This window comes from Setaria viridis, chromosome 9 (genome assembly GCF_005286985.2).
Source record: "Setaria viridis chromosome 9, Setaria_viridis_v4.0, whole genome shotgun sequence".
Taxonomy (NCBI): Eukaryota; Viridiplantae; Streptophyta; class Magnoliopsida; order Poales; family Poaceae; genus Setaria; species Setaria viridis.
In genome coordinates this window covers 32,939,520-32,954,566 of record NC_048271.2, presented here as the reverse complement: position 1 = coordinate 32,954,566, position 15,047 = coordinate 32,939,520, and positions in this window count along the sequence as shown.

The following is a 15,047-nucleotide window of genomic DNA, read 5'->3' as shown; positions in this document are numbered from 1 at the left end:
CTTATTGCACTTGGTCAATTTTCCAATTGCCACGAATCCAATACACCCCTCGTGCTTGATAGAGTTGTCTAAGATTGATCAATGATTCGGTGATTGGTTTAGGCCAGATTGATCCTTGCAAGGGGCCAGATTCCTGCTGCAAATGAATATGAACATGACAGTGTTGCTGCTCCTTTTGATAAGGAAACAGAACAGGAGCAGTTTTCCTTGCAAGTCAACCTTTTCAGTTGCTCAATCTCAGTGCAACTAGTCAACGATTCTTCTGCTCGGCTGGATAAGTCGCGCTCTTGTGAACAGTTTGCCGGTTCGCAGGAACTTTGCTCCGCTAAATAATATTTTGTTTCTTTTTTCAAATTAATTTATTCTATCAGGCGCCTGCGTGAAGTAAATTCCTGAAAGTTCACCGAAATTTTCATACCTATTCTATAGCACTGTGTTCTATCTAATGGGACAAACCCTTGTAGTAGTATTCCCGAAAAGACTCTAGGATTATGGCAATCTGTTCCAACTTCCAACACTATGGTTTTGCTGTCAGCTCAGCCTCCCCTTTACTCCCATGTCGGCTGGGCCTGCTCGCTTATGATTTTTCAGCGGCGGCGGCTGCAGCTGTACCGACACCCTAGCCGTTCGGTTGCAGGCCAAGCGCACTCGTTGGCTATAAGCTGTAACGATTCTTTTACTTGGCGAGAGAGGCACCGCAGTGAGGAGCATAGCAACAGAGAAAATAGAAAGGCTGCAACAACTGTTAGCTGACTGCAGCTGCTGTAGCGGCTGCACAGCTGCAGCCAGCACTACCGAACAGGCTTAGGGCGTGATTGGTTGTGGTATATGCATGGGCCAAGCTTCTTGCCAGAACCAGGCTGAGGATAACCGGGATGTAGGTGTGCAGACAGGTATGATTGGATCAGGCTGCACTACGAAGTTGATTGTGGTTGCTTGGCTGCGGGCTCGATTGAGACACATCGAGCTGGAAAACTTGACCCCTGGATGCGTGAGCTGCAGCGCACGAGCCAGGCCCACTAGAAACGAGTTTCATCTCCGTTTCTGCGGAGCCAGGTCAGAAGGCACCTCTTGCATCCGTTCCGCTTGCAGGCAACCAAACTTCGGGATGATGACTCCCGTGAGCCTGGGTGGGCCAAATGCATCCAACCAATCACACCCTTAGGACGCCCTTAGGATGCCCTAGGGTTTGCTTAGTTTCTTTGACACGCACTGTATTGCCTTGTTAGGCTAGGAGAGCCAGCAAGGCAAGTCATTTGGAACCAGAGCAAGATTCTCTCATGGTTTGTGCTGATGAGATTTTACTTGCTAGCACAGGAGAGCCAAATTCGCTCGCCTAGGCTGGCAAGCGCATCGTTGCCCGCACCAGTGAGGCGAGGTGAGGCAAGACTGGAGCGGAAACCAAACAAACCCTTAATTTCTCTCTTGGCCCAGAAGCATGAGAAAGTGGAATCGAATATTGACGAGTCTACCTAGCCATATTGGATTTTTTTATTTTAACCCTTTTTAATCTAAAATATTAAAAACAACCTAGGCTAAACTAAAATTCCAAGAAATAGCCCTTTTAGTCGTGCCACAATGCCTGGCACGACTAATACTTGAGTCGCGCCAGTGCATGTGGCGTGACCGGCCCTCCATGCTAGGGCGGCACGCGTGGGGTGGCCGTGCTGGCCGCTGAGCTGGCAGCCTGAGTCGTGCCAGGCGGCATGGCGTGACTCAGCACATTACACAGTGGCCCCGCCGGCCCCTTTCTTTCTCCCTCCCCACTTCACTTCCTCCCTTCCCTTCCGAGCCCTAGCTCGAGCTCTCTTCCTCCCATGGCACCAGCCCCAGTCCTCCCCCTCTAGATCCACTCCATCCCTCACCCGATTCGAAGGGGAAACAAAGGGAAATTGCTTCGGGAAGGTAACTCCTCCACTCTAACCAATTAGTTTTTTTCGATTCCGTCGTTTTAGTTGGAAATGAGGTGGTTAGATTTTGTGTATGATATGAGTTGGAACTTTGGATTGAGTACGAATCGACTATAATTAGTTGTGTTGTGTCGTGCAAATGGTCAATGGTAACCCTTTCCTATCATGTAGTTTCTCTTGTAGGGTAGAATTTTGATGTGTTAATTGTGGGTAATGTGATTTATGAATAATGCTTTAGAGAATAATCTTCATTATTATTTGGTAATGTAGAAGTCGTAAGGAACTAGGTGAATGTCTATGTATTCAATTTAATTTAGTGGTTGTGTGTAGATGGATCGTTTAATTCATTTTTTCTTATGTGGAACGGTTGATAATGGATAGTTTGCAAGAATGAGGCAACAAGTAGCAAGATTTGATAGTCCAACATTTGATGATATAATAAGCCGAGTAAATTCTTTGTTCAAAGTTGGAAATGAGGAAGATGATTTAAGGATTTGTGGAAGGTTTGATGCCGGTAACAAAAGATCTCACTATGTGTTGATGCCACTTGCATGTGATGATGATTGGTTATTTTACAAAGAGTTGGTGAAATGTTTTCAAGTTGCTTGTGCCGAGTTAGTTGTGGATGTTTGTCCTTGGTCTATGTCTCCATATATCGATAAGCCAATCGAACACTTAACTCAGGAAGATGTGTTACCGGGAAGATGTGTTACCGTGTAGTGATGTTGATGAGGAAGAGGATGATGAAGAGGATGGTGCTGATGATTGTTCTCATGGTTCAGATGATAGTGGTGATGAAGGTGACTTTGATACGTGTAGAGTAAACAATAATTTTGATATTGCCAACTTGGCGGATGACGAGGATGAGGATGATATATCCATGGGCTCTGAAGAAGAACAAAGTGGTGGTGAAGATGATATTGGAAATGGTGGTGAAGATCAAGTCTCATTTGTTGATGAAGCGAGACCATCGGTTAATGATAGGGTGACAGAACCAACACCTATGGTGCAATCCATTCCAACTCCAATGACGCAACCAAAACCTGTGGTGCAATCCATTCCAACTCCAATGACACAACCAACACATGTGGTGCAATCCATTCCAACTCCAATGATGCAACCAACACCTGTGGTGCAATCCATTCCAACTCCAATCTCGCATCCAACACCTGTGGTGCAATGTAGTCCTATACTTGAACCAAGTCTGGTGGGCCAAGCTACTCCATTATTTAAAGAGATGGTGGATGAGACATTAAGAGGATCGGTGCATACTCTTTTTATAATTCGGTTGTTGCAATTCACTCCGACTGAGCTGAGGCAGTTGGAAGCTATACATGTACATGTACCTGAAGTTTCCATATTCCATTCGGTTCCAAGAAAGGGTTATTGTGATTCTAGGTTGCGCCTTATTGAAGTTGAACCCGATAGTGGTGAGCTATTTATAGAGAAGGGAATGAGATTGATAGCCTAGAGGAGTTGAAGTTTTTCTAAAGGGATTACTCGGTGCGGCACCATAGGCCATATGATGTGGTTCGTTCATCAGCCAAAATTAGATACACAGTTCGTTGCCAACATGGTTGTGACTAGAAGGCGTGGGCGCGTCTAGTACCTGATGATAGGCAGAAATGGAGGATCACTAGAGTTATTCAACCTCATACATGTGGGACGTCCAAGGACGCACAAGAGCATTCTCAGTGCATGGCTCGTTACATTGCAAGATGGATCACTTCACTTGTTCATGCGGATCCTAATGTTTCTATAACTGTCGTCATTGAAATCATCAAAGGATTCACAAATTATGTGGTAAAGTATGAAAAGGCCTAGAGGGCTAAGAAACATGCTATAGCCATGTTGTGGGGTGATTGGAAGGATTCCTATGGTTGGGTTCCAAAATTTTTATAAGCGATAGCACTCTACAACCCGAGTACAAAGTGCTGCACTTACACAACTGGTAAGGAGGATCTACACAATGGTTTCATGAAGCTTGTTTTGGAGCGGGTGTATTGGTGCTTCCCCCAATGTGTATAGGCATTCAAGCATTGCAAGCCGGTGATAAGCGTTGATGGAGCATTTCTAACTGGAAAGTATAGGGGTGTTTTGTTGATCGCCGCTGGTATGGATGGTGAAAACCGATTGATCGCCCTTGGATTTTCCTTGGTTGAGGGTGAGAATAACGACCGCTAGTCATGGTTCTTGCATTTGGTCTGTCGGGATGTTGTGGGCGTGATAGGAGGGTATGCATAATATCGGACCGCCACCAAGGAATCCTAAACGCGGTTGTGGATCATATGGAAGGCTACCAACCCATTGTGAGCAGGTGGTGCATGCGTCACTTTGCCGCAAATATATGGCATAGGCACAAGAACAAGAAAGTAATAAAACAACTCAAATTGGTTTGTGCAGCCAAGGCGGAGAGGACATTTGACATTAGGCTATGGAAACTGAAAGGAATGATGAATGAAGAAGCCACGAAGTGGTTGGAGGAGAAAATGGAGAACAAGCATAAGTGGGCCAATGCATTTGACAATGGTGCTAGATATGGTGTGCAAAATACAAATATATCTGAAATGTTGAACAAGGTCCTCAAAGGCATTCGTGCTATGCCAATATCTGCTATTGTGGAGTTCACTTTCTACAAGGTCAATTCATATTTTGTGCATAGGTGGGCAAAAGAAAGGGCTCAAATTGATCGGCGGCCAAACCAAATTCTATGGGGGAAAGGAGCAATGAAGCACTTAGCAACAGAAGGCAAGAAAGCAGCAAGCATGTCGGTCGAGTTGTTCGATCCTACGTTGTATGTGTATTCGGTTAGGACGGCTTCCGCTTTGACTATTGGTGGGTGAGATGATGGGTGGGCGTATCTATAAAGTTGACCTCTCAAGTGTGACTTGCACATGTTGTGTCCCACAGTTATTGCATGTTCCATGCTCTCATATGATCACCGCATGCCGTGTGAGAGGGGTGTCACATCTGTCACCAGCATAAATGACACAACTATATTCTAAGAATACATTATTGAAGACATGGGAGTCTTGTTTTGAGCCTATATTAGATGAGATGCATCGGCCGGAGCACAATGGCCATGACTACATTCCTGACAACGATAAGGACAAAATCAAGGTTGGAAGGAGGAAGAAGAAGCTCTTGCGCAATGAGATGGACTAGTCAAGTGGGTACGACGTCGATATTTACGGTTTCGTAGAGTTCAACCAAGACCACGTTGTTGTGTTTGCCGTAAGGAGGGTCATCGCATTGAACGACACAAGCAGGGTCTAAAAAATTTACCCAAAAACAAGAGGAACAAGTGGTCTAGGAGTAGGATGAGTGCGAATATGGTATTGACTTAGGATTACATGTTTATTTTTTGGTGGTACTTTTTGCATAATGTTAATTCCACTTCATTTATTTATTTTATACAATTGTTCTAATAAATTTTCATCTTTTTCAGGGAGATGGCGTCACGGAAGCGTAAGTTCAAAGAATATCGTGAGGGGATGCGGATGGCCCCGTGCCCCCACCTCTTCCAGTTCCTATGTGTGATTGTGGCATCCTAGCTCATGTGAAGCAATCAAGGGATGAGACTACAGCTGGAAGGGCGTTCTACACATGCACGACAAGTGGGAATTTAATACCCGTGGATACCCATTTCACTACAGCAAGGGTCTTTGTTGCTTCCACCAATGGATTAATGGGCCCAACAAGTTTGACCCTAGGATCCGTCTATTTGGGTGGCATGAGTCAGTCAATCGTCCATATCATTAGTTCAGAATGAACAAAAGATGGAGGCTACATGAAAGCGTGTTATGAACCCCCCATTATGCGATTGTGGGGTTCCAAGCAAGTTGCAACATCCTAATCTTGAGCTTCCCGTGAAGTTCACGCCATTCTTTTAGTGCAAGAGAACAACACATGTAAGGAATAGAAACAACACTTGATAATGTGCTTCTCCTCCCATTCTTGGCATCCCTTTGCTTGCGATGACCGATTCTACATCTTATTATTAAAACAACAAGGTTAGATGGTGATAAATTAATCAATTTTATGGGGAGTTAAGATGAAATAAATACATACTGGTGCAGTTCTTGACCTGTGTTGTTATACTCTGAAGAGCAAGTTTGAAGAATTCCAAATTGCCGCATCACCCTATTTGGAAGATGGTACTCAACGATGTAGAAGAAAATTAGGGGGCAAAAGAAAATTAGGGGGCAAATATAACGCCATTACTCTGTGTCCATCTTGCACATGGGACTAAGCTCCATCTCCTCAACCTCACTCCTACTATATAGCTCCCAAGTTACCTACATTTGCAATTTCACCTCTATAAGCAATTGTTCTTTCCTAGAAACACACTATGAAATAGAAGGTAGTTGTGAAAAGATGTTGCACTTACATGGCTACTTCTACTGTGGTCAATGGCGTTGTTGTAGTCAATGTAGTGCCGTCCTGGGTTGCCATGGACGGTAGAAACGTTGTTCCAGAGGAAACCAACAGTAGCCAAGGAGTTATCGCCGTCCTATGGCAAATCCCGCAACACATTAGCAAATTGAATGATACTAAAATAACATATGCCTGCAAACAAGTTACATAAAGGACCAAAGTGAGTACCCCGTAGGCGTGGCATTCCGGTCGGCCTATTGGAAGGCGCTTCCACATCCACAATTGGAGAAGGTACTCACAACCACCAAGATTAGCATTATTTCTAGACCTCCTGCAGGCATCACACATCTGATGATAGAACCATGAAAGAGTCACAGTCTGTCATACAAACATCTATGGGCCCACTAGAAGGTTAATTTGGACAATCCTAGATACAGGGCTGTACACCAAGATGTGTCAAACATGAAGACTACGGTGTGGGACGGCATGATCTATGTGGCAAGACAAGAACTAATCGAGGATTAGAAAACTACTCGTAGTAATTAGAGTAGGACTCATCCAGTCGAATCCGACTAGTATTCTTGTAAAACAACCGACTTGTAACCCTGTCCTCGGCAATATAATGCGAGGTAGGGACCCCCTCCAAAGCAATTCAATCCAACCAACATACAGGACGTAGGGTATTACACAATCTAGCAGCCTGAACCTATCTAAATCGTGTGTCTGTGTTCATCTTCGAGTTCCTAATCTCGATGAGCCCCACGCACTAAATACTACCTTGGGCACCCCCCTCGGTAAGTTCCTAGGTCTAAACACTGAAAGCTGGTGCTCCAGGTAGGGGCTCTCATTGAGAATCCATTAGCGAACTTGATGGCCCAAGTTGTCATCAAGCCAATCATCGCATTTGAAGTGGGCTTGATGTTCATCTTCGGCTCCTGGGTTTGCTTCGCAGACGGCACGGGAAACTTTCACCGCCACATTGCACTAGCTCCGAAGAAGAAGCAGCATGCCACGAAGCTCCAGCGTCAAGCTCTGGAGAATCTCATCGAGAAATTTAGCAAATTTTCAATTTCTGACTTAGTCAGAGGCTGGGAGGACGAGCCTGAGTACAACTCGACTCCTCCCGCTAGTCGGACTGGTTTTCACGAGCCGGCGCTTAAGCCATCGTGTGAATTGGACTACGACCTAAGTCGATTCCTGTTCGGACTCTGAAACATGGGTGCTATTTACCAAGCTACCCTGTTCAGATCACAATCCAACACAGATATGATCGAGGACCCCAACTACTACTCGGACCTGGCCGAGGAGACCCATTTATCAGGTTCGGAGCAAGGACTAGTAATCACATCAACTCCACAAGATAGATTCATTTACTGGCCCAACATGAAGCCACCTGCTCTTGCCAAGAACGATGGTTCATGCCTTATCGCCTACCTTGATACCCTCCCGTACCAGGTGGGAACTCCTCTGTAGCCCATCTATGAAGAAGGCGGCTCCACGGAGGTCATCATGTCAATTTTGGCAAGCTATTCTCTGGAACGAGAACTCTTCACTCTCATTGCTGCACAAGAAGGCGAAGAGGAACAAGAACTCAGATAATGTCTCGCAGGATGAGCTCACCGCCAACATTGTCTGAGAAGAAACTGAAGCTCAAATAACTCGACGAAGAGCAAGAAACGCTGCAAGAGCAGAGCGTCGCCGCTGGCTTGTAGCAAACCTGCCAATCATGAACCTGGATCATGTGTTTGAATTAGTTCAATCGCGTCAACATCGTACTTCTTTTGCCACCATTGCATCCATTGATCTTATTAGCTGTGCAATGCTACAGGACAAGTATACTAGGCAACTGGCTGAACTGGCAGAGTGTGCGTACGAACAACTTGATCAACAAAACTCGATACATTCAGTTCTGCACACTCCATCCTAAAATGGCAGTAGCCATAGACGCACACCATCCAGACCAAGTCAAATCAGAGGTGCAAGACCAAGCCAAGCTGGAGCAGAGGGTAGTCAGGTGGGACCCTCAAGAGGCCGTGGCCACTGTATGCCCAACCCAGAGCCTGAACGCCCAGTACAAGATCTCCATCACAAGATCAAGTCCGGCCGCAATGCCTGTACAATCATCAAGTAAGAGATCATTGCAAATACCCACATATGCATCACAAGTCATGTCAAGGCTTGTTGAAACCATGTGCCTACTTCTTTTGGTAGACATCATGTAACAACTAAGCAATCAAGGATATCAACATTAAGCACAATAACTTGGTGAATCAGCACTCGAATGAAGTTCCAATACTTACTTTAAGGATCTCCTCACTTTCAGAGAGGGCTCCCCTAACAAGCGCATGGGCTTGATGGTCGGCGACGACTTTTTTGGCATGCCTTGTTGGATCGCGGTGCGATCCTCACCAGCCTTTGTTGCTGCCTCTGCCTCTCAGGTAGTTTGTGTGCTGATAAGGTTTGCCCTAGCAATGAGGGGTTCTTGGTCATCTTCGATCTTGATAACCTCCTCGATTACTGGCAGCTGCTACTGCATGACTTTGGTAGTCATCCTCTCCACCTCAGTCACCTCTCCGACTACCTTCAATCCACCAATATCGTATTGAGTAGACATGGTGGTATGGGATTGACTTACTAGTACTCAATCCTCAAGATCTTGTTCTTCTTCGAAGGTTATTACCGGTGGAAGCACGTCTTCGGTGGTGAGAGGCTTCTTTACCTCACGCTTCATAGTGACGGTCCACTTCTTCTTTGGTGGCAGCGCCAGCCCAGCCTCCAGATCATCTTCCGCTATGTGCTTGAATGACTCGGAGGATGACCCAGCCTTGTTAGATGGCTGGGCCTTCAGAATGAATTCTTCCGCAGCTTCAGAATCGGAGCTGCTGAAGGACTCAATTTCATCTTCCTTCTCCTCCTTGGCTTCACTCTGTATGCTTGCAGCCGTATGTACGCGAGGAGCAGCTTCAGAGTCTTCTGATTTAGGAGGAGGAGGGTGGAGTCGTACAAGTGTATATCTTCCTACACAGACAGACAAGTTAGTACATCAAAAACTACCAAAATCAGTACTCGGGGGCTACGACCACGAGTACTTACACTGCTTGGGAGGTTGGCAGCGTAGAATTCCCGCACAATTGTCGGGATCTCGCTTGCATTCTTAAACAAGCGCCTCAACCGCGCCATGACTTCATCCACACTGAGCTCCTCTAGTAACATCCTAGTGGGTCATTGGGGCCAAACTAGTCATAGCTCCATGTACACCGCAGCTGCAAAGGCTAGACTCGCCTCTTCGTGAAGCTGAAGGCTGCCCAAACTCCTGTTAGTCCTTGTTGCTTGAGCTTGTCAATTCTGTCTAGGAGCTTGGGTAGCTGAAGGTAGTCCCCGTGTGAAGGCTCATCCAACCACTTGTTGTTCCAAGTCGGGTGGTGGCCTGTCAACTTCGGGAGCTTGGGCTCATGGTTTTTGATGCAGCACTACTTCTCCTTCCACCCAGAATGCAAGTCAGTCAACTCGTAGTCCAAGTATAGGCCCTCCACCTTCTCCCTGATCTGGATCCTAGCCCCGCCAACTACTTCAGTGTGCTCTCTCTTGGGCAGAGGCTTGACGCGGAAAAACTTGCGAAAAGCTGATAATGTGGCTGGATCCCCAGGAAGGCTTCGCACAGATGAACAAAGATAGTGGTGTGCAAGTTGCTGTTGGGGTTGAGGTGCACAAGTTCGATGTTATAGTAGTCCAGGAGGCCGCGGAAGAAGTCGAAGGCAGGCTAAGCTAATCTGTGCCCAATAAAATGGGAGAAGATTACCGTCTCATCTACGTATGTCTCCAGCGACCACGGGTTGCTGAATGCACACCTCCAGTTGATGACATCATTCTCCTAGAGGAGGCTGGCGGCCACAAGTGCCTTGATGTCCTCTTCCTTGAGCGAAGATCGCTTCCAGGCACAAGCAGGGAACAATGGGGCAGTCTGGTTAGTCTTTTCATATTTGGGAGCTGGCAGTTGGATCTCCATCATCTTATCTGTCTTCTTCTTCCCGCCTTCCGCTGCCTTGGATGCAGTTGCCTTCTTCCCCATCCTTTTTGCCACGACGGTCTTCTTTTGCATACACTCGAGGGCTAAGTGTGGCAGAACCACCCAAGTTAACCTAGCTAAAATGTACTCAACATCGCCTTAAATGTGAATAGATACTTTAATCGAATTAAAATGGCAGTCTGTCGGGTTTCACTGATGCAACCATGAGTTTCGGATTGAAACAAAGCATACTCGTACGAAGATGAGTCCATAGATCACAACAATCCAGATAAATATTACAGGTCCCAAATTAAGTTATTACAACTTAAGAGTTCAAATACATAAAGTAGTATTCAGAGTTCAAAAGCAGCAAAAAAAAAGATAAGTCTAATGTCGATACAAATACCATGGTGAAGCCTGCCATGATATCAAACACCACAATCCTCGCCGACCGAGAATGGGTCCCACTCAACCGTCCATCTCGGAGGGATCTAAGACAACCAAGTCAAACTGGCAACCAAGTCATTCACATCCACCTCATTACCTGAAAACATAGCCACAAGTAAGGCTGAGTATACTAATACTCCACAAGACTTACCTGTCAGGTGGTATCTAATCCACCGACTCCTAGACATGTAAGGCTTTTTGGCTGAGGGGTTTGTTTTTGCCAAAAGCTTCTAAAATAGGTCCTTGTTTTCAAGTTTTAGCATCAAATTCTAGTTGATTAACCATTCTAGATAAGCACCTATTCTAAGCAAGCATGGTAGAACAAGCAATTTAATCAAGCATCAATATTAAGCATCATCATTATTCATCTTCTTACTCGATGCTGGAAAAGAGGTCAAGCAGTCCCAAACTGTGAGAAGCAGACGATTTGTTCTTAATCTTGCAAGGTGGACCTAAACACGCAACATATGCTATTGCCGCGACGGGTTCACATATATCAACAGTTCTTGTCAATTCACGGTGTTTGTCCAGAGCCCACTTCCCTTGGATACAATGCCCCACGGTCCCAAAATGACGCCGTACCGTGGCTACACTTGTAACCACATGAGGCCACATGGAATCCCAGTTCCAGAGAGAGTGGGGTAAAGGTCCACACTGGTTCAATTAGGTACTAGGCTTACTGATTCCCCATACTCTCAGCATGTGTTTAGTACGTTCAAAAACTTGACTAAGACTCCCACACGTTTTGACCTTAGCAGTTTTTCCTTTATACAGACGTGGCATCAGTAATTGCAGAACACAGTACCAAGCCTTGCTCGTCAACCTTATGATTCCAACATAAGTAAACAGGCAACTCCTATAGCTCGCGAGTGATTGGAAATAACTCAACTTTTACCGTGTCCCTATTTCGCATAGCATCTACTCGACTTAACATGCTAGTATTCAAGTCATGGGTACTAGGAGCATGCAATTAAGGTTTCAAGCAACTCCTATGAACTTAATTCACAAACATAAGCAACATAAGTATTGCATAATTTGGAAACTAGGGTTATGCTCCGGGGCTTGCCTTCTTGTCCTAAATCAGCCTTAGGCTCTTCCGAACTTTGGTTCGGACCTTGGTTTGCCTCAATCAGGTTCAGCTCTCCCACTTGCTGTCCTTCTTCATTGTCCGGTATGAGCTCGTACATCCCGTCAGCGAGGTTAGCTTCTACACGGGATGCATATGCATAAGATTTCGTTCATAAACTTTCACGACGTAAGTTTCATTTTGTTATTCATTACCAAAGCATAGGGTGTGTATTTTCAGCCACATTCACCTAGACAAGAATTTAAACTTTGATTTATTCGTAAAGTAAAGTGTGTTGCGATTGAAAACTCGAGCTTGACTTGATGGTTTTAATAACTTTAGATTTCACAAAGAAAGGTGGGGGTCATTTTGGGGTTGCTCAACATTCATTTGGAAAGTTATCTTGTTTCTGAATTTTAAACCAACACAACTTAGCATTTAAGCATTTGAACTTAAAACAGTATGAACAATAAGGATTCTAGTAGCACAACTTACAGATCCAGAACATGCATGTCAAAAGTAAACTAACAGCAGTAGTTTCATATTTTTCAAATGCAGAACATGCATGTCCAAAGTTTGCAGCTATTTAATCTAGGAAATAAATTCAAAACCGGGATACACTTGCAAAACCACCCTCAGATCTAAAGATTCTTTGCACATAAGTCCCTGAACTTTTCCCCATACCTCCTTCTCTTTTCCCCTTCTTCTCACCACATACTCTCACGCACACATAACAGGCACAGATAGAAACACGAGCTTGGCACTTGGCTGTGGCGTTGGCCCAGGCCGACGGTAGCAAGAGAGAAGGGCAACACAGGTGGGGGAAAATGGCGGGTTGGCGCCCTGAGCACAAGGGTCTCACCAGTAGGGCCTGGCGACAAAGGAAAGGGATGGCGCACAGGAGTTCCAGGAGCAGTGCATGGAGGCGGATGGGGCTCGCCGTGGGGAGGCCTTCACGGTGGAGGAGGACGGCTGGGAGGCGGCAAAATGGAGGCGAGGCGTCGTGGGAAGGCGTGGCTGCGAGGAATCGAGCTGGGAGCTCACCATGGTGGCGAATTTTGTCAGCAAAAATGGGGAATTTTGGAGCTTGGTGTACTGGCAATGGAGGAAGGGCCGGTTGTTCTGTTTTATAGGCGAGGAGGAGGGCGAGAGCAGAAGAGTATCTTTGCGTGTGCGACATCCCTGGGCCAACTGGCGATGAGCAACCTGCTGGTAGTGCCCAACCAGCGGGCGAGTGGCCGGTGCTGGCCAACGGGCGTGCAGTGGCACTGTCCTGCCCAATCGCGAGCATGCACGGGCAAGATATGGAAGAAACACGTTTACGTGTGGGCCCAATGCCTATTTAAACTATTCAACTTTCTCCCCTCATTTGACCCAGTTACAGTCATCCAAAAATTGCCCAAAAATACTCATTTGAAAGATCAAAAATACAAAGAACACAATGCCACAAAAATCAACTTAAGAGCTGCTCAGGTTTTCACGCAATTCACAAAAGAAAACAGCTAAACTTGAATCTTAAATGAATTTTTAACACAAGGAAACACCACTGAAAAATTAAGTAAAAAAATATTGTAAAATCATCAAATTGTATACAGTATTTAACTAAAATAATAGGAGGCACAGTTGCATAGCAAAAATTTGAGTTGCTTCACAAGTTTGAATTTTGACAATAAACAACAATTATGTGATATAAACAATGCATAACTTCTACTCCATTTTTGAACACCTTCCACTAAAAATCAAGAAAGGTGCTAAATGTGAAAGTTGCTTCATTTGAAAAGATCTACCACTTTTATATTGGCCAAAATTTGAGTCCTTATATAAAATTTATTTTTACTTGCTTTCCAAGTGATTTAGTAAAAGGTGTTTAACACTTAGTCATTTAGAGTTAGTTTTGATTTATTCCTTAATCACTTTGATATTTGTTTGATTTAGTCTCTTAATTACTAGGGATGTCACAGTAAGTGGTGGGGGACGGTGGCGGTAGAGGTCGAGGATCGGGCAGTGGTGGCGCTAGGACTACAGTGCAGAAGTTGAAAGAGTAGATGGCACAGGTAAAATGGAAGGGATGTTTTCCTCCTTTATTTGTAACCGTAGCGCAGTAACAGCAGCGGGATTAAAGGGAATATTTATGTTTAATGGCCCGAAGATTTCGCACCTGGTTGGTAGTTTTCATTATTTTTGAAAGAAATAAGGTTACTGTTGACGAACGGTTACATTGACTAGAGGTTGACCCTTGTACCCACCAAACTAGTCGTGTAACGGCTACGGGGCTGTGTGCCACGTGCCCATCAGCTAAAAAGTTTTTTCTTTGGAATTTAAGGAAAAAGAGATATAAATTGCAGATTGATCCTCAGTTTGATTCTTCGATTCAACCTAAGACTCGGGGGCTACTCCATATGAAGTGCGACTTTCATCGCACTTCCATATAAAATTCAAGATTGAAAATTCAAGATAAAGTTAAGTGAGGCTTGAGCACATTCTAGCCATATGGTAGTGCTCGAGTACGTTTGAAGACTCAACTCGATGGAGTATTCGAAGAGCACCACAACTAGTCGGAGAAGCCTACAGAAGTACTCGGAACTGCTGCATTTGACTAAAAAGTACTCGGGGACTTGTCGTACATACATCTATGGGCCCACCGGAAGATTTGAACAATCCTAGATACAGGGTTGTACATGGAGACGTGTCAAAGATGGAGACTACGGTGCGGGACGGCGTGGTGTATGTGGCAAGACAAGAACTAGTTGAGGATTAGGAAACTACTCGTAGCAATTAGAGTAGGACTCATCTAGTCGAATCCGATTAGTATTCTTGTAAAACAACTGACTCGTAACCTTGCTCCTGGCAATATAAGGCGAGGTAGGGACCCCTTTCAGAGCAATTCAATCCAACCAACACACAAGACGTAGGGTATTATGCAATCTAAGTGGCCTGAACTTGTCTAAATTGTGTTTCTGTGTTCACCTTCGAGTTCCTAATCTCGGCGAGCCCCACGCACTAAATATTATCTTGAGCACCCCCTCGGTAGGTTGCCGGGTCTAAACATTAACACAATCCCCTAGCTATATGTGCCAATGTTCTCCCACTCTTGCCCAATGATTGGTAGCCACATCAATGGTGTTCCTGCTAGAATCGGGGAATAGGAACCCAGACATCATATGCAACAATTCCACCGTGTCCCTCCAGCCAACCGGATTAATGTTCCCGGTCACCGCTCGTTCGTCTACATGTAGCCGAA